This window comes from Oncorhynchus tshawytscha, linkage group LG05 (genome assembly GCF_018296145.1).
Source record: "Oncorhynchus tshawytscha isolate Ot180627B linkage group LG05, Otsh_v2.0, whole genome shotgun sequence".
Taxonomy (NCBI): domain Eukaryota; kingdom Metazoa; phylum Chordata; class Actinopteri; order Salmoniformes; family Salmonidae; genus Oncorhynchus; species Oncorhynchus tshawytscha.
Genome location: NC_056433.1, coordinates 52,665,134 through 52,683,169, shown reverse-complemented (window position 1 = coordinate 52,683,169; position 18,036 = coordinate 52,665,134). Strand labels below are relative to the sequence as shown.

Here is an 18,036-nt window from a genome sequence, read left to right as displayed (position 1 = left end):
ATTAAAAAATAAATACATTTTTTACAAATGTATGGGTAGACATTTCTGTATTTAATGTATGCTTATTCTGGGAATTAGTAACACCAAGATACAAAACTAGTATTATACCACCTCACTCAATTCATACCTTGATTAAATAAAACATCTTACAGCTTGAGCTGCCAATCTCCTTTTGGGTTAGAATTACCATGTCATGCCTTGGTCATGGAAGAGGACAAAGCCAAATAAGAAGTGAAAGAGAGAGTGTGTGTGTAGAGTGTGTGTGTGTGTGTGTGTGTGTGTGTGTGTGTGTGTGGTCTGCCCTCCTATCTGTAAGGATGGTAAGGAATGGAGGGTTAATGTCTGTATGTGTAATGATAGAGGTGTGTGCTCCTTCAACTTTGCCAACTAACGATCTGCACACACACACACTGCATTGTTGAGAAGGAACCTTCAAGTAAGCATTTCGTTGGACGGTGTATACCATGTGGATCCCGTACATACAACTAATAAAACTTGAACCCCACCCCCACCCACACAAACTGTATCCTCCCTCCCTCCTGTCTGTACCAGCTCCACAGCTCTAGCAGGACGTACTGTACCCAGCCTCCCTTCCTCCTTGTACTGCCTGCACCAGCTCCAGCTCTAGCAAGATGTACTGTACCCAGCCTCCGTCCCTCCTCTCTTTGTGCTGAATTATGCATAATTGCAGTGGTGTACTTACACACATGGCTATGGGCATCATTACCATAAAAGCTTTCTCTTTTGGGGAGCAGAGCTAGGGGGTACGGGTGTTTTTGTGTTTTCAAGTAAGAGCGTGAATGTCCAGATGCAATCCCAAATGGCAGTTGATTTGTGTGTGTTGAGAGGGGGTCTATGCCTTGGGGTTTGGTGGGCTTGCGTGTATGTCTGAATGTCATTTTTGTCTGGCGCTGCTGAAAACATATGGGCTCCCCAGCTGTTCTCAATATGCAAATGAGGGACCAGCACACACCCACTGACCCAGACACACTATTCTCTCTCTTACTCCCCTCTTTAAGGACCTACTGTCCCCCAATCCTGACAAACCCAAACAAATCCTACCCCCTCCTGTCAGACCCCCACCCCCATAGCCTGCCGTCTCAGCTGCACAGAACACCATTAACCTGGCTGCCATTTTACCCACAAAGGAGATGGGATACAGTAGCCTGGGTGTCGGGCTAGCGTTTGAGCTTTCTAACTAGCCTGGTCAAAGCTAAGTTAACCACTAAGCGCTCTCCTCCCCACAGAGTCTGAGCTGATTAGACAGGCAGCTTGATTAAACCGACCTGATAAAGAGGGAGATAGAGGGATGAGACTGCTTTGAATAAGTAAACGTGCATATAGCCTAGCGAGGCTAGCTTCTTATCCCTATGGTGTCACCCATATTTAATACACTGCCAGTGCACAAGTCACTCTCCCTTGATGGGTACTACGTCCTTTATTAACTGTAATATGACAACTAGGCGACAAACCTTCAAAACACGTCAGAGGAAAACAACACAATACATTTTCAAGGTGCTGCCACAATGACATGGGAAATGTTAATGAACATGAATTTTCTGGGATTTCACACAATGAATTGCATCATCCATCTTGCTTGCCTTAGTTATACAGTATAGTAGTATACAGTATCTAGTGTTATTCTATATGATTATGTACAACAATGGATCCTCTCTGCCCTCACTCTGGATTGTCAAACATATTTCACTCTCATACACTGCATTGTGGTCTGATCGTGAAATGGTCGTGAAATGGCCGAATGCTAACCAGTGTTTTCTGGAGTGATTCAATTGCTGTGAGTTATGAGAGCGAGAGTAAAAATGATTTGATTACTTTGGCTTCAGTTCCGTGTCGTGGTTCCCCCATGGAGACGAGCCTGTGTGTGTGTGTGTGTGTGTGTGTGTGTGTGTGTGTGTGTGTGTGTGTGCATGGTGGGGCTGCTGTTGTGTACTATGTTCCCCCCTCTGCTCAGCGCACACACACACACACACACACACACACACACACACACACGCACGCACGCACACACACACACACACACACACACACACACACACACACACACACACACACACAGAAACACATCAAAGGGCTTTAGAGCAGATAATAGCATATTTCCAGGACACAGATCATTCACAGAGGACTCAGTGCAGTAATTAGCTTTGACAGGTGAAAATGTCTGTGAAAGGCTGAGATTGTAACAGTGCAACCGTCCAGCGTAAAACACCAGGGCAACAGTACATCCATCCCGACTAACACCACATTAAGACCAAAAAGCACAAATATATTGCCTCATCCACGTTTAGCGTGCCGCCCGCTGTTTCCCTCCTGATACCCCTGATCCCCAGTGCTTTGACAAGGCATAATAAAAGGAGTATGAAGCGGCAGCATTGTGCGGGGGAACACAGTGCTGCATGCTGAGCGCTGTGTGAAGGGCGTACACTGCTGGGTCCCACGGTGCAGCAGCGCACCAGGCCCTATAGCGGGGAGTGCTGTGCATGCTAATGAGGCCATTATGTGGTGGAGATGGGCCGGCCGGGCGTGTACTCCCCTCCTCTTATTGCCTTTACAGTGGGGATTTAACAGTATGTTAGGAGGCTACCTAACGGCAGCCAGTCACCAATGTCACATATGGCACAATGTGCAGACAGACAGACAGACAGACAGACAGACAGACAGACAGACAGACAGACAGACAGACAGACAGACAGACAGACAGACAGACAGACAGACAGACAGACAGACAGACAGACAGACAGACAGACAGACAGACAGACAGACAGACAGACAGACAGACGCCGACTGCCACCCCATATTTCACTCACACCAAAACCAGCAACAGTAACGTTATCAAGGCCTTGGATAAAGAAAGATGGGGTGAAAGAGAAACAAAGAGAGGAAGCTCAACCAACCAGCGACATTTGTTTTGTAATTCTCCTGAGCGCCTTCATTAACGCAGCGGCTTGCGTTGTTTCTCTGAACACTCTGTGTTAGTTATTTAGGAGAACAAGTCAGAGGGGGTTAAGACTCAAGCGTATGCAAATGCAATTAGGGCCATTTGCATACCCGTTAAGCAGATGGCGTGTGTTAAAAGCAGTCCGCAGTCGCCATCTTGGCTGAGCAGACAGCTGGCAGACAACGGCAGCCATTTTGTAGGTGCGCGGCACGGCGTTGCCAGGCTGAGACACAGCGTGGCGCCTGTCTCTCTGTGCCAGCAGATTGACGCGGGACTCTTAATACTAATCTGTAAGCCACGCAACTACTCCACAATTCAATTACAGCATTATCACACCCTAAGGCATTATGTTTGCTGAAGGTAAGCAGCAAAAATAAAAGAGAATTGTCTGTGCTACATTGCTGTGTATACTGTATATTACTCAATAGCGATTATACAACGGGTGGTTTGGAATTCCCATTGCTAGAGCCTATCCTGCCCATGATATACTCGACAACATACACATGGCCAGTGCATTCATAAAAAGTTCCAACATTTATGTTGTTACCTAGCAACACACTACTACTCCGACTACTACTTTTACAGATCCACTGTGTCATCTGCCCAGCCATGCAATTTATAAAACTTGATCTCCACTGTAAAAAGCATCTAGACATTATCTCAGGATTTGCAACATTGTTGTAATATTTCAAATTAGATATCTACTCTGTCCCATAGTAATGAATGTATTCCGCATCTTTTCTCAGCAAGCCGAAATCACGAATCAGCATCATTTCATGGATATATACAAAGAAATGTCAATACAAAAAGAGGTCAAACTAAATGAAATGCAGCTAGTTTTCGGTCTTTCCAGCTTCAGTCTGAAGTGATTGTGTTAGCTGTGTGGTTGGCTAGCTAGCAAGGGTGGAAGACAGACCCTCCATAGCAACCATTTTTGTATGCTACAATGTTCAACCAACGCTTGGGTACAGGGCAGTCAATACTTTACAGGGCTCCCGAGTGGCGCAGCGGTCTAAGGCACTGCACCTCGGTGCTAGAGGCGTCACTACAGACACCCTGGTTGGATTCCTGGCTGAACCACAACTGGCTGTGATTGGGAGTCCCATAGGGTGGCGCACAATTGTCCGCTGTAGGCCTCTCATGTATTATTGCTTAACTGTAGCCTGTCTTTGACGGTTTTATTTGTTTAAGACGATGAATAGTCCTCACACATTTCACACACCATTTGAATATACACCCAGCAATTGTCACATGACTTTGTCACGTCTGTGTAAAAAGCTCAAACAACAGAACAGCGAAGCTGGAGGCCTGCTTACCAAGTGAAGTCTGCAACATTGTGTTGTTTGTAGATCTCTCTGTGTAAAGGCGTTCCTGTTTCAGGTCCAAACTATCTCTGTCCCCTTTGTCCTCTCCAGCCCAGAAGTTTTCAATCCCTTTCTTCTCCAACGAAAAAAAAGCACTTTAAGTCATTCTTATTTAATCAAATGTTTCCTATTTCTATGTATCTAAAGATAGGGCTTCTTGTATAGAAGGTCTTTTCAAAGCTCCTTGTGGGGAGAGAATTGTTCAAATATGGAGGAGAAAAGTCACATGAAATAGTGGATACTGTTCAGGCCACTGATCAGGCCCACTGTTCAGGCCACTGTTCAGGCACTATATGCTCACCGTCCTTTTCATCTCTCACTCAGGACTCGTTCACTCCTGAATATAGTTCCGCTGTACAGTGAATGGGTTATCAGGCACTACTATATAACCATCAGACAGTGAACTGTACTGTATCAAAACCAGCACCTCTTCCATCTCCATACAGATCAATAACCTCTGCCACCTCCTCTGATAGTAACCTGAGGGGCGAAAAAAGATTGGAGGCGAAAAAAGATTTTCTCTGAATCTGCAGACGAGAGAAAAAAGTTCAAATTGTCCTTTTATCCTGGTTCATCAGATGTGGAGAGCATGGTGACTGTACAGTACATGCTTGGAGGGGGACTGACGAGAGAGCCCTGTTCAATTCAATATAAGAACTCTCGCTCAAACAGTCAGGTGGAATGAGTAAGAATGAGTAATCAGCGAAAAAATAAATAAAAAGACCTTTGACGTCCGTTTTTTATTCTCTCTCTTTCTCGCTGGCAAAGTTTTATCAAATGGTCTTGGACCAGGAAAGCCCCTACGGCAGAACCACACATACAGACATGTTTACACACACACACAGATAGAGAGAAAGCGGGTGGTTGAGGGTTAGGATCTGACTGATGTGCTCCATACAGTGGCTGGTTCTGGTCCTGCTACTAGAGGAGGAGGAGAGCGAGAGCTGGCAGCGCTGGGTCCCTGGGCTCTAGGGCCGGGGGCAGTGATGGGCGAACTCTGCTAGCCTCTCTCCTCCATATTGATTTGCTGCTCCGCTTTTCTGAGGAGCATCTTGCTAGCGGGGATGAGAGCCTGCCTCGCCTCCCCTTGCCTCGGCTCGCCTGCCCACTCTGCCGCTGCCTGGCTGGCCCCAGCCGGCTCCCTGAGAACCCGGCACGGAGCAGAGGGCCACGGGAAGAGAGGAGCCAGAGAGCCCATGGCCATCGACAGCTGGGTTCACCTGCTCCCTGGTTCATCATTCACTGCTTCCAAACAGGCATCAATCCTATCCTCTCGTTCTCTTCCTATTTTTCTCTCTGTTTCTCCTCCTCCTCCTGCAAACAACAAGAGACAGGGAGAAAGAGAAAGAGTTGAGCTTAACTTGCAGCATTTTGCCCACAGTATACAGATGTCAATCCTGTGCTTTGATCAGGGAGGTCGGGGGGGGAGGGGGTTTGGCATCCTCTCAGTTTGTGATGTGAACTTCATCACCCCCTGAGTAAAGAAAAGCTGAAATGGGAGAATGTTGAGTTAAGTGTGTCAGGCAGGAAGAAACTGCCTGCCAAGTGTACTCTGAGCTATTACTCTGACGATTTCCCATTTCCCTCCACACAGTAGCCAGTGACAGCATTTGGCTGATGATGCCTCTCCACACAAGCAGCCAGTGACAGCATTTGGCTGATGATGCCCCTCCACACAGTAGCCAGTGACAGCATTTGGCTGATGATGCCTCTCCACACAGCAGCCAGTGACAGCATTTGGCTGATGATGCCTCTCCACACAGCAGCCAGTGACAGCATTTGGCTGATGATGCCTCTCCACACAGCAGCCAGTGACAGCATTTGGCTGATGATGCCTCTCCACACAGCAGCCAGTGACAGCATTTGGCTGATGATGTCCCTCCACACAGCAGCCAGTGACAGCATTTGGCTGATGACGCCCCTCCACACAGTAGCCAGTGACAGCATTTGGCTGATGATGCCTCTCCACACAGCAGCCAGTGACAGCATTTGGCTGATGATGCTCCTCCACACAGTAGCCAGTGACAGCATTTGGCTGATGATGCCCCTCCACACAGCAACCAGTGACAGCATTTGGCTGATGATGCCTCTCCACACAGTAGCCAGTGACGCATTTGGCTGATGATGCCCCTCCACACAGCAGCCAGTGACAGCATTTGGCTGATGATGCCTCTCCACACAGCAGCCAGTGACAGCATTTGGCTGATGATGCTCCTCCACACAGTAGCCAGTGACAGCATTTGGCTGATGATGCCCCTCCACACAGCAACCAGTGACAGCATTTGGCTGATGATGCCTCTCCACACAGTAGCCAGTGACAGCATTTGGCTGATGATGCCCCTCCACACAGTAGCCAGTGACAGCATTTGGCTGATGATGCCCCTCCACACAGCAGCCAGTGACAGCATTTGGCTGATGATGCCTCTCCACACAGTAGCCAGTGACAGCATTTGGCTGATGATGCCCCTCCACTCAGTAGCCAGTGACAGCATTTGGCTGATGATGCCCCTCCACAGCAGCCAGACAGCATTTGGGCCTATTATAAAAATCACCATAGCGCTGGTGGAATTCATAAAAATGATCCTCAACAAAATACAGTCTTTACCAATAACAACCTTCAGTATATCCCCAACCACAAAGGTTCACCAAGTTTGCGGTATTTTGCTATTGCCCCCCCCCCCAAATAACAAAAACTGTGCAATAGAGACAGGAAAACTCTGCTTCACGGCCTTAGCTATTTGGCACATATTGAATATGGAAGACTGTGAGGGTGTTTGCCAGTGTCATTCTAAACTTTGTTAAAAAAACACGTGCTTTTTGTATTGTCTAAAATTATTCAAATGGTTTCAGCGCCCTCTTATTATGTTAATGGAAGTAGGGAACATTTCTTTATGGACTCTCGGCTCCATTGTGTCCTTCAACTGTGAAAGACCATGGTCAAACCGAACCCCCTCCACCCCATACCTCCATCACACCACTACCACGACACAACCTACAGGCCTCCTCTCTCCTCCTCACCCCACCTCTACTGTGACAAAAATATATATATTTTTAAAGTCCACAGGCTTAATTCCACACTGAGAAAATAAAGAAATACACTTTTGGAGACTCGCTGGGCGTTTGGAAGTTGGGAGTTGGCCGTTGAGGGGAGAGAAAGGGGGACATAGAGGGGACTGAGCTGTTGGGACAAGAAGGGGGGTTGTGTTAGGGGTACGAATAGGGGGAGACCGGGGGAGAGGTGCATGTCTCAGACACAATAATACTATTCATTGGGCTCAGACATGGGTGTTAACTCCCCTCTGCCAGGACACAATGGGGCTCCCCGACATTCAGACAGCCTTGGTGATATTGTTAGTTCAGGGCTGCATTCCCCCGGCCGCGGGATGAAGCGGACGCATTGTGCCGGGCCGGCAGGATGGATGGAGGGAGGCTTGAGAGGCAAAGAAAGAAAGAACAGGGCGTTTGTCTATCTGTCAGCTCTGAAGGAGAGGGCAGAGGCAGAGGGGAGGGGTACATGGGGAATGGGGTGGTACAGGGGGAGCTTTCGCCCCATGGCATTGGACTTGTGTTTAGAAATCATGCTATAAATATTATTGAAGCAGCCAAGTGCAGAACTAAAGACCCGTGGAAAGAAGGGGATGGGGAAACACAAGGAACATAGCGATGAAGGCATGACGCTTTTTCCTAAGAAAGGGGGCTTTGACATGTGGTTTGCATATCGCTATAGTGTTTAGACACATTTTGTAAGGGGGTAGAGAGAGAGGGAGTGAGAGAAAGAAGGGGGTAGAGAGAGGGGAGTGAGAGAAAGAAGGGGTAGAGAGAGAGGGAGTGAGAGAAAGAAGGGGGTAGAGAGAGGGAGTGAGAGAAAGAAAGGGATAGAGAGAGAGGGAGTGAGAGAAAGAAGGGGATAGAGAGAGAGGGAGTTAGAGAAAGAAGGGGGTAGAGAGAGAGGGAGTGAGAGAATGAAGGGGGTAGAGAGAGAGGGAGTGAGAGAAAGAAGGGGGTAGAGAGAGAGGGAGTGAGAGAGAGAGAGAGAGAAAGAAGGGGATAGAGAGAGAGGGAGTGAGAGAGAGAAAGAAGGGGATAGAGAGAGAGGGAGTGAGAGAAAGAAGGGGATAGAGAGAGAGGGAGTGAGAGAGAGAAAGAAGGGGATAGAGAGAGAGGGAGTGAGAGAGAGAAAGAAGGGGAATGAGAGAGGGAGTGAGAGAGAGAAAGAAGGGGATAGAGAGAGAGACGTGAAATGTAGCTGCAGCGGTTGCCGCGTGTTTTGACACAGGGCTGAGGTGACGATGTCCAACGTCCAACTACTGCGAGACATACTTTCCTCCAGCTCGGTAGATACCCAATGTTTCCTCCCCAATCCACGGCTACTATACGAACCCAGAACTGAGACAATACCAAGAGAGTGGAGAGGAGTGATAGTGACAGGTGATAGTGACAGGAGGGACAGTGACAGAAGTGACAGTGACAGGTGTGTATGAGAGTGTGTGTATGAGAGTGTGATAGCAGCACAGTGGGCATGGCAGAGAGAGCGCTGTGACTAGGAGATCCCGTTTAAAGAAACATGGAACAGATACACACTTTGCTAGCCTCGCTATGATAATACACACACACACACACAGAGAATATGAGAGTGAAAGCGGAAGAGGCTCAGGAGTGAATGATGAGATATGTCATGTGCATATGACACATCTTTCTGTCAATGCTCATGTTTTTTGAAGATACCATTGTGTTTGAGTAACCAAATCACTGAGGATTCAAATAGCAGGTAGGGAAACAATGACAATGCATTTATATGAGGTCAATGGGAAAGATCAAAAATCAACCTTTGATTCAAAACCTCAGAATTCCAAGAGACGGAATCACGAAGGATGGCAGTGTGTGAATGCGTGGTAGAAGTGATGTCACTATAAAAAGGGACATGGATCGTAATGCGCATGCGGACACACACACTGGATATCTGCACACTATATATATCCAGCTTTTATGAACAGTACTTTGTTTGTTTCCCCTCTGGTAAACTCTGACCAGTGGTTCCCATGGCAACCTTGCCTCCTCTCTCCCTGAGTGTGTGTGTGTGTGTGTGTGTGTGTGTGTGTGTGTGTGTGTGTGTGTGTGTGTGTGTGTGTGTGTGTGTGTGTGTGTGTGTGTGTGTGTGTGTGTGTGTGTGTGTGTGTGTGTGTGTGTGTGTGTGTGAGAGAGAGAGAGAGAGAGAGAGAGAGAGAGAGAGAGGAAGAGAGATGAACAGGGGATCGTGGAAGGCTAGCAGGGAGTGGGGGCTGTTCTGCAAGAGCTTAAGAGCTAAGTATCTCAGATGAACTGTGTAAATGTACATGTGTGTGTATTTACACACCTATGCACAGCCTACATCAAAATGAAGGTGAACATGTATAAATGTTTCTTCCTCATTACTACAGAACTGCTATTAATAATACTACTTGTGATACAAGCTCACATGATTAGTAAATTATTTTAATAATATTTTTTTATGTTGATATTTCAAACATGAATATATGCTTGAGCCTAAAGGATCATCCCTGGAAAGCTCCTTATTCCACCATCACTAGTGCCTGGAACTTACATCCAAACGCAGCCACACAATGTACAATGCCACCTCCATGGGTATCTCAGTCAGTGAGTATATAAACAGGCCTTTGATGAGACAGAGACCACTCTTAGGGTGTTATTTGTGGCTGGGGATCTCAAATAGAGCACTACTTTTGACCAGAGTCTAAACCCAGGCCAGGTCTGGGGGCCAGGGGGTTTGATGAGGAGGTGTTGGGCCAGGCCAGGCCAGGCCAGGCATTGCAGGGTTGGGCTCTTGTTAGGGGGGCCAATGCCCTTCAGTGGTGAAGGGGGACCAGGTCTTTGTCCCGGTGGAGGGGATTACACCGGCGGGACAGCCCAGACAATGTCTCCCCTCCTGGGAGGGCTGGGTCAACCCGCTCCCCACCAATGACGGGGGCAGTCAACTGCTCACTGACTCAATTAAACAGAGAGAGAGAGAGAGAGAGAGAGAGAGAGAGAGAGAGAGAGAGAGAGAGAGAGAGCGAGAGGAGGAAAGGGAAAGAAGGAGGATAAGAACGGAGGAGAGAGAATGAGAGAGAGGGATGAGCAGCATGGGGTGATACTTAACGAGGGGTAGAGGGTAACAGAGAGGGGAGAGGGGAGGAGAGGATGGAGGGGTTTTAGTCGGAGATTAGGGAGGAGTAGATGAAAGGATCAGGTGTGAGGGACGGCAGGAGGGAAAGGAGGAGCGAAGGGTGAGAGAGACCAGTGGCTCAAAGAACAAGAGGACAAATAAAGGAGTGGAGAGAGAAAAGAGGAGAATGGTGAGCTAGGTGAGGATGACCCTGAAGGTACTGGAGGTAAAGTGTGTGAGCCGAAGGCCTTTCTTCATGCACTTCAAAATCAAAGTCCTCTCATTATGCCAACGCACACCCGCCCATTCAAATCCAATGACAAATGCACCAGATAATTCCATTAGGGGGTACTTTTATAGAGGATATTTAGGGGACAGTTAAGGAATCCAGGTAACATAGCACAACAAGGGCACAGACAGATATGGCTCTGCAACACTTAACAGGGATTTGGCAGCCCAGTTGATTGAACATGCCAAATCCCATTTGTCAGAGGGGTGCACGCGTTTGTATCGACACGCTGTAACCTTGTGGCTCCACAGAAAGAGACCTCAGGTGTGTGTGCTGCTAGCAGGCACACAGACATGCAGGAGAGGATGGGTGGGTGTGGGTTCCTTCTCTCTCTCCTACCCTCTTTTTCTCTGCCGTCCGCAGTGGAGGGAGCCCCCCCTCCTCCCTACATCCCCAGTGGTAGGGCTGCCAGACAGGAGTGCTCAGCAGCTCTCCGACCGTTATTGATCCTGAGAGCGAGCGGACCGGGGAGCTCCTCTCTCGCTCTCCACAACTTTTCCCTGCTCTCCCCTCACTTCATTTATCAAAGTTAAGGAACTCTTCTAAAAAAAGGAAGAGGTGGTCGCCAGGATCTTATCTGACTTCATGAAAGAAATCACCCCTGGGCACTCCAGAAAAAGAGGAGGATGCTCTTATCGGTAGAGAGTAGATACCCTCCATACAAGCACCATGCAATCACAGCCAGACAGCCAACCCACCAATCAGCTGACCAACCCACTCAGAGGCAGTAGAAATAGAAATAGCAGGTCCAGGAGCACCACATGAAGTGATGGAGTGACGGGGGGGAAAAGAATCCTAGAACATGTATTACTGTACCTGTTCCTGCCAGTCCAAATCTGCAGTGAAATAACACTGTAGGGAAAATGAATGACCAGGATATCAGATGCGTGAGTTACCACAGGAAACCTTATTCACAGCCCCATGCTTTTAGGCTTCAGTTCGACATGCATTTCAACCAATAAGAGGCTAGAATGCGGTGTCCCTTCTCTGAAAGGACTGGAAGTGGTTCTACAGTGGAGTACATCTCTGGCTCCATTGTTGCTGCTTCTCTCTGCACATAAAAGGCCAGGGGAGCCCAGGCAACAGGAAACTGCACTCCTGGCTGAGTCCCGCCGCCTCTCGCCAAATGAACAGGCTATACGTTCCTGCCTCTTTGTGCTGGGTAATTGCCACCATGCATTTTCTCGCCCAGCTAATTAAGTGAGTCCCTCCTATGTCTTGTTCCTCTCCAGCACCATTTGAGGGAGAGGAAAGAGAGCTGGGAGAGGATCGTCAGGACTGGTGTCTGTGTCCCTCTGGTTGTTTACAGGGACAATAGCGGCCTGTTGTCTCAGCAATCAGGGGACATGTGGAAGAAAAAAAGAGGGTAAACAGGACAGGGTGGAGGGGGGAGCGGATTGACTGACACTAGGGAGTCTACTGGCACACTGCTACTAAAGGGACAATAAGGCAAAACAACATAGCTGTGGTCATTGTTTAATGTTGGAGGACTGAGATTTTAGAAAATGATAGGAGTCAGTATATACCTTGAAAACAGTCAAATCAGACCGCTTTACAATCAGATCTGCGCAACATTGATTTTCATACCATTCAATTACAGCTATTTGTTTAACTAGTCTAGTCAAGAAACTGACTTCACTAAATGTGCTCTTAACACAATACAGGCCTTTCTTACAACACAGGAAAGAGGTGGTCTTTTTTCAGTTGCTCACACCATTCAATATCCTTGCTTGGTGATCAGTGAGTCTGTGAGTAACACAACTAGCCTAGGTTATTGGGGACATAGATCAGCAGTCTAATTTAAATTCCACTTTCTAGGAGAGTTGCTATGTGTGTTTCCCCATCTCCCCCTCTCTTTCCATTGTCTAAAGGGCTGCAGCAGTCTTTCACCCCTTAGACCAGGGCTGGACTGTCTGTCTGAGTCTCTACTCCACTCCAGGGCTAGCCGCTAGACACATGCACCCCTCGACCCCCCCAGCCTCCCTAGGCCCCCAGGCCAATCTGAGCCCTTTTCCTTCCCACAGTCAAGTTCCTGCCAAGGCCTTGACAGACAGGGTGACATCACAACCGAGAGGCAGGCAGGGGGTCGCCTCAGCACCCTGGACAACACAATACAGGGCATCTGGCGGGAGGGGGCAGTTAGAGATTGCCGGTGGGCAGCACAAAGCATTTACATCCCCCAGAATATGTTTATAGTTTATATGGAGGTTGAGACATAAATGTGAGAGCTAAAGAAATAGGAGCAAAACAGATTAGGAATCAAAGAATGATTCAGTGGTGGTAACTGTAGGGGTATAGGAGAGGATGCCAGTCTGTCAAGACTACAGTGGATAAAGAACCAGTTTTGGTGAGGTTTAGTACTGATGCAAAATCAACAGAAAAATAACAACAGATGATTCTTATCAAAAGTTATGAAGAAACTGAGCAAATGTGTCTTCATTTTTTTGTTTCATATCCGATACGAATTGCATCTCTCACTTCTAACGTATTGACCAATTGATGGTCATCGGACGATGAGGAGAGCAGGTGTCTTGGTGTGTCCTATTTCAGGGCTGTATGCGTCTGTGTGTCTACTCACAGACAGCTTGTTAATTTGGAGAATCTAAGACTGTTGGTCTAGAACTAGACAATGGCTCCAATGTGATAGAAATTAGTGTCAGGGTGCACTCTGTACCCCCCTTCTCTGTCTGCTGGTGTCTGTGTGTGTGCGTACGAGTGTGTATCTGCTCTGTGTGCACACATAAACTAAATGAGCTGTGTGTATGCATTGTATAAGTACACAGGCCCAGTGTATATATTAGCAATGTGACTTGACCCTGGCTCCCTGAGCCAATGTTTTGCGATGCACTGGGCGTGGGAAAAGGGGAGACCTCTTTTCACAGATGCTCTGGCCGTTGCATTGAACCAATGGAGGCCTGGACACCCTGCGCCCCCCCCGCCCACCCACCCCTTTCCTATTCAGTCCGCAGCCTGCTGCCTTTTCAGAGAATAGGCAGCAGGCTCCCCCTCTTCCTAAACCCCCCTTAATAAATGCACCTTACCATTCAGCCCCACGGTTTGTATAGAAATGCTGCCAGAGGCCTACTCGGCTTGTAGAGCATGCCGTTTTCCAGCTGAGAGATAGAGAAAAAAACAATCTTCTACATCTCCCTCAGCCACTGGGAAAGCTAGAGCTCCTTGACCCTGCCCAGCTCTTCACATCCACACCCACCGCCAGCCACTCAGTTTTGATACTTCTCCTTACTGTCATTAGCCATCCTTTTCTTTGAAGAGAACAGAACTCTCTCTCTCTCCCATTCTCCCTCACTCTCTCCCTCCCTCCCTCAGCAGCAGCCAACCCTGCTGCAGATAGACTTTAATTTATGTTAACATACGCCACTACTCCCCATATAGTCGCCTGCTACCCCGCCCTCGCTTCACTCCATTCACTTGAATTCATTTGAAGAGATTTATTTCCTATCAAGCCGTATAATGTGGAGGGTATAATTTAAATCAACTTTTCAGAACAGCCCAGCAGAGCAGTTTATGCAACAAATATGTAAAGCTTGGGAACATCTTCTGCAAACAGCAGGCTTTCAAGCGGATGTTAACTTTGAGAACCATGGGTATTTGAGATTAGCTGCTATTGCTAAAACTCTGCTCAATCTCCTTCTACCCATAACACATGCAATATTTGTTTTGGATACCATCATGAATGTACTTCTGAATAACAGTAACAAAATAGGACAACTGCTTTATCTTAAATAGTGTAATTGTGGCATTCCAGGTTAACAACATGTGAGTACTATTTCAGGTTGCAGTTAGAGATTGCCGGTGGGCATATCAGACTGTCTCTATACCTGCTGATGGTCTAACCGTGTTGAGGAAGTAAAATAAGTGCTCTGAGTGAGAAGGGCTTGTTCCACAGAACCAGAAAGGACTCCATCTCCTCTGTCCAACATGCCATGACGTTGTAGAGCATGGCTGAATTGGGTTGGGGGTGGAGGGATGGAGAGGAGGAGAGGGGGGCTGAAAGAGGAGATATGGTTCGCTGGATCTGAGGCACTGTAAATGAGAGGATTACCGCTTCCCTCCTGGAGCTTATCCATAAACATAAGAGAGAGTGGTTGGGTGTGGAAACGCTGCTATGTGTAAAATCACAAATCCTTGGCCTACTCCTCTTCCTACGTACAATTGTAACAAAGACACATATGGAGACATGTGCCGTAAAGGCTATATAAGGCAAGTAGAGTGATGTGCACGTGTACTTGCACGGCTGTACGCTAGCTAGCTAATTGTAGCTATATCAATGCACATTGTCTCTACTTCAAATGTACTGAAGTTTTGCCTACGCTTTTAGCCCCCGAGCATCTTTTAAACCAAAGCAGGTCTTCATCGATCTATCTATTTTGCAAATATGATATTGACTCCATATGCTATGACACGGGCAGTTCCATTGAGTTGCGGAAGCGGAGCGAGGTTGAGAGGTGGTCGGATAGTATGGGTGATAGCCCACAGGCTCTGAAAACGTTCCTCTGATCTTCTGTGTCTGATTCTAAAATGCAAGTCTTCCTATGGGCAATGCTGATATAGAACCCAGACCCATGTCATAGAATGTGGCTAGAGCCTGGAGGAAAAATGCATTTCTCTTTCCTCTGATGAAGAACTTCACTTCTCTGTGGACGAGCTCCATCTCTCCTGCCTCTGTCTACTCTGTTCTCTCCAGGAGGGTTAGCTGTGCTCAGTGGCTCCCTGCCATTTACTGACCTGTTAGCTGTTAGCATGCTGTGGCAAATCTCAGGGCTATCACTCAAAACTAGGAAGTGAACAGGGGAAAAGTATATAGAGTGACTCACATAAGTAGCTGGTCCTATTTCTATCCATCCACTGGTGCATGGAGCGTAGTATAAAATGTAATCTTTGTAGTACATTTCAAGGGCAAAGGTCAACATATTTCCCTCTAACAAAATGTGCCTCACAAGGACTATCACTTCAAGTCAAGATATTAGCAATTATAAGTGCATATGACAGCTGAGCAGCCATGTCTCTAGGTAAAGTGTCAAATAATTAAGTGTTGTCTAATATGATACTGAATATTCAATACCACCACACAAAAGCCTCACAGAGGTCTGCTGAGGGAATTCATTACTTTCGTTTTCACCAATGAAACATCTCATGACTTTTACAATCACAGTGGAAAAACATACACACTACTCCATCCCATCCTGGAGCGACTCCAACGCTACTCACAGAGGCTGAGCCCAGCGTGGGAGAGAGAGAGGTAGCCACAGAATTTGATGTGCTGAAAAAAGTACTCATTTCTTTTTCAATCTGTGTTTCACAATGCATGTGTGTCTGGAGAATTGCTGCTAAAGTTCACATGGGGAGGGAGGTGACTGAACCCCCGTCTTGCAAAAAAAACTCTCCAGAGTAAAAACAGAAGAGAGAGAGAGAGAGAGAAAGAAAAGAAAGAAGGAATAAAATAAGTGCCATTGAACTCTGACTTGAGATTGTGCTGTTAGGGACAGAGAGAGGGAGAGGGGGTGTGTGTGTTTGGGAGAGGGGGGCAGAAGTGGGTTAGGGAGAGGGTTTTAGGGGGAGGCATGGCTTGGGCTGAGGGGAGGAGGGAGGAGGGGGCAGTGGGGGAATTAGAGGGGTGAGGGACTTAGCCACACTCGCAGCCTTTTCCACATGAGCACACCTTGCACACACACTCTGCCAAGGTCCCCCAAGTATCTTAAAGGGATAAGGAGCATGGACAAAGGAATTAAAATATAGATTACACAACCAGGCCACCCTACGCCTCATCTGCCAAAACTCAAGAATCAAACAAATTGGATGAGACATTTTAAAGAAGGGGTAAAAGTGAGAGAGGGTGGAGGAATGAGAGTGTAAAAACCACACTCACAAGGTTGCCAGGGCTAAATGGATGAGGGCCTGGCATACAGTGCTTTCAGAAAGTATTCACACCACTTGACTTGTTCCACATTTTGTCATGTTACAGCCTGAATTCAAAAATGATTAAATTTAGATTTTTTTTTGTCACTGGCCTACACACACTACCCCAAGTAGAATTATATTTTAGAAATGTTAATAAATGAATAACAAATGAAAAAATGAAATGTCTTGAGTCAATAAGTATTCAACACCTTAGCAAGCCTAAATATGTTCAGGAGTAAAAAAAAGTGCTTAACAAGTCAGAAAATAAGTTGCATGGACTAACTATTTGTGCAATAATAGTGTTTAACATGATTTTTGAATGACTAATTCATCTCTGTACCCCACATATACAATTTTCTGTAAGGTCCCACAGTCAAGAAGTGAATTTCAAACACAGATTCAACCACAAAGACCAAGGAGATTTTCCAATGCCTCGCAAAGAAGGGCACCTACTGGTAGATGGGTAAAAAAACAAAAACAGACATCCATTATCCCTTTTAGCATGTTGAAGTTATTAATGACACTTTGGATGGTGTATCAATACATCCAGTCATTACAGAGATACAGGCGTCCTTCCTAACTCAGTTGCCGGAGAGGAAGGAAACCACTCAGGGATTTCACCATGAGGTCAATGGTAACTTTAAAACAGTTATAGTTTAGTGGCTGTGACAGGAGAAAACTGAGGATGGATCAACAACATTGTAGTTACTCCACAATATTAACCTAACTGACAGAGTGAAAAGAAAGAAGCCTGTACATAATAAAAAATATTTCAAAACATGCATCCTGTTAGTAACAAGGCACTAAAGTAATACTAGGAGATGATTTCACCTTTCAGCAGGTCAATAAACTAAAACACAAGATCAAATCTACACTGGAGTTGCTTACCGAGAAGACAGTGAATGTTCCTGAGTGGCCGAGTTACAGTTTTGACTTAAATCTGCTTGAAAATATATGGCAAGACCTGAAAATGGTTGTTTAGCAATGATCAACAAACAATTTGACAGAGTTTGAAGAATTTTGAAAAGGACAATGGGCAAATGTTGCACAATCCAGGTGTGGAAAGCTCTTAAAGTCTTACCCAGAAAGACTCACTGCTGTAAACACTGTCAAAGGTTATTCTAACATGTATTGACTCAGGGAGTTGAATACTCATCTAATCAAGATATAGTGTTTTATATTTCATTAATGTTTTACAAATATTATAATTTTTCTTCCACTTTGACATTACACGGTATTTTGTGTAGATCGTTGACTATTTTTATTAACAATTAAAGGGGTGTGAATATTTTCTGAAGGCAGTGTAAATATTGTTAATATGACTAAAATCATGGGAAATTGATGATGGCCAAACAAAAGTTATCCA

The 18,036-nt window shown here is 46.5% G+C and overlaps 1 long non-coding RNA gene across 4 annotated transcripts in view; it reads right to left on the bottom strand.

Annotated features, from left to right (window-relative positions):
* LOC112250834 overlaps positions 1-18,036 on the bottom strand; it is a 52,642-nt gene that overhangs the window by 12,765 nt on the left and 21,841 nt on the right. For all 4 annotated transcript variants that reach the window (XR_002953578.2, XR_002953580.2, XR_002953577.1 and 1 more), the window contains one exon: positions 4,273-5,634. This is a non-coding gene — a long non-coding RNA (uncharacterized LOC112250834). The remainder of the gene's footprint in view (positions 1-4,272; positions 5,635-18,036) is intronic.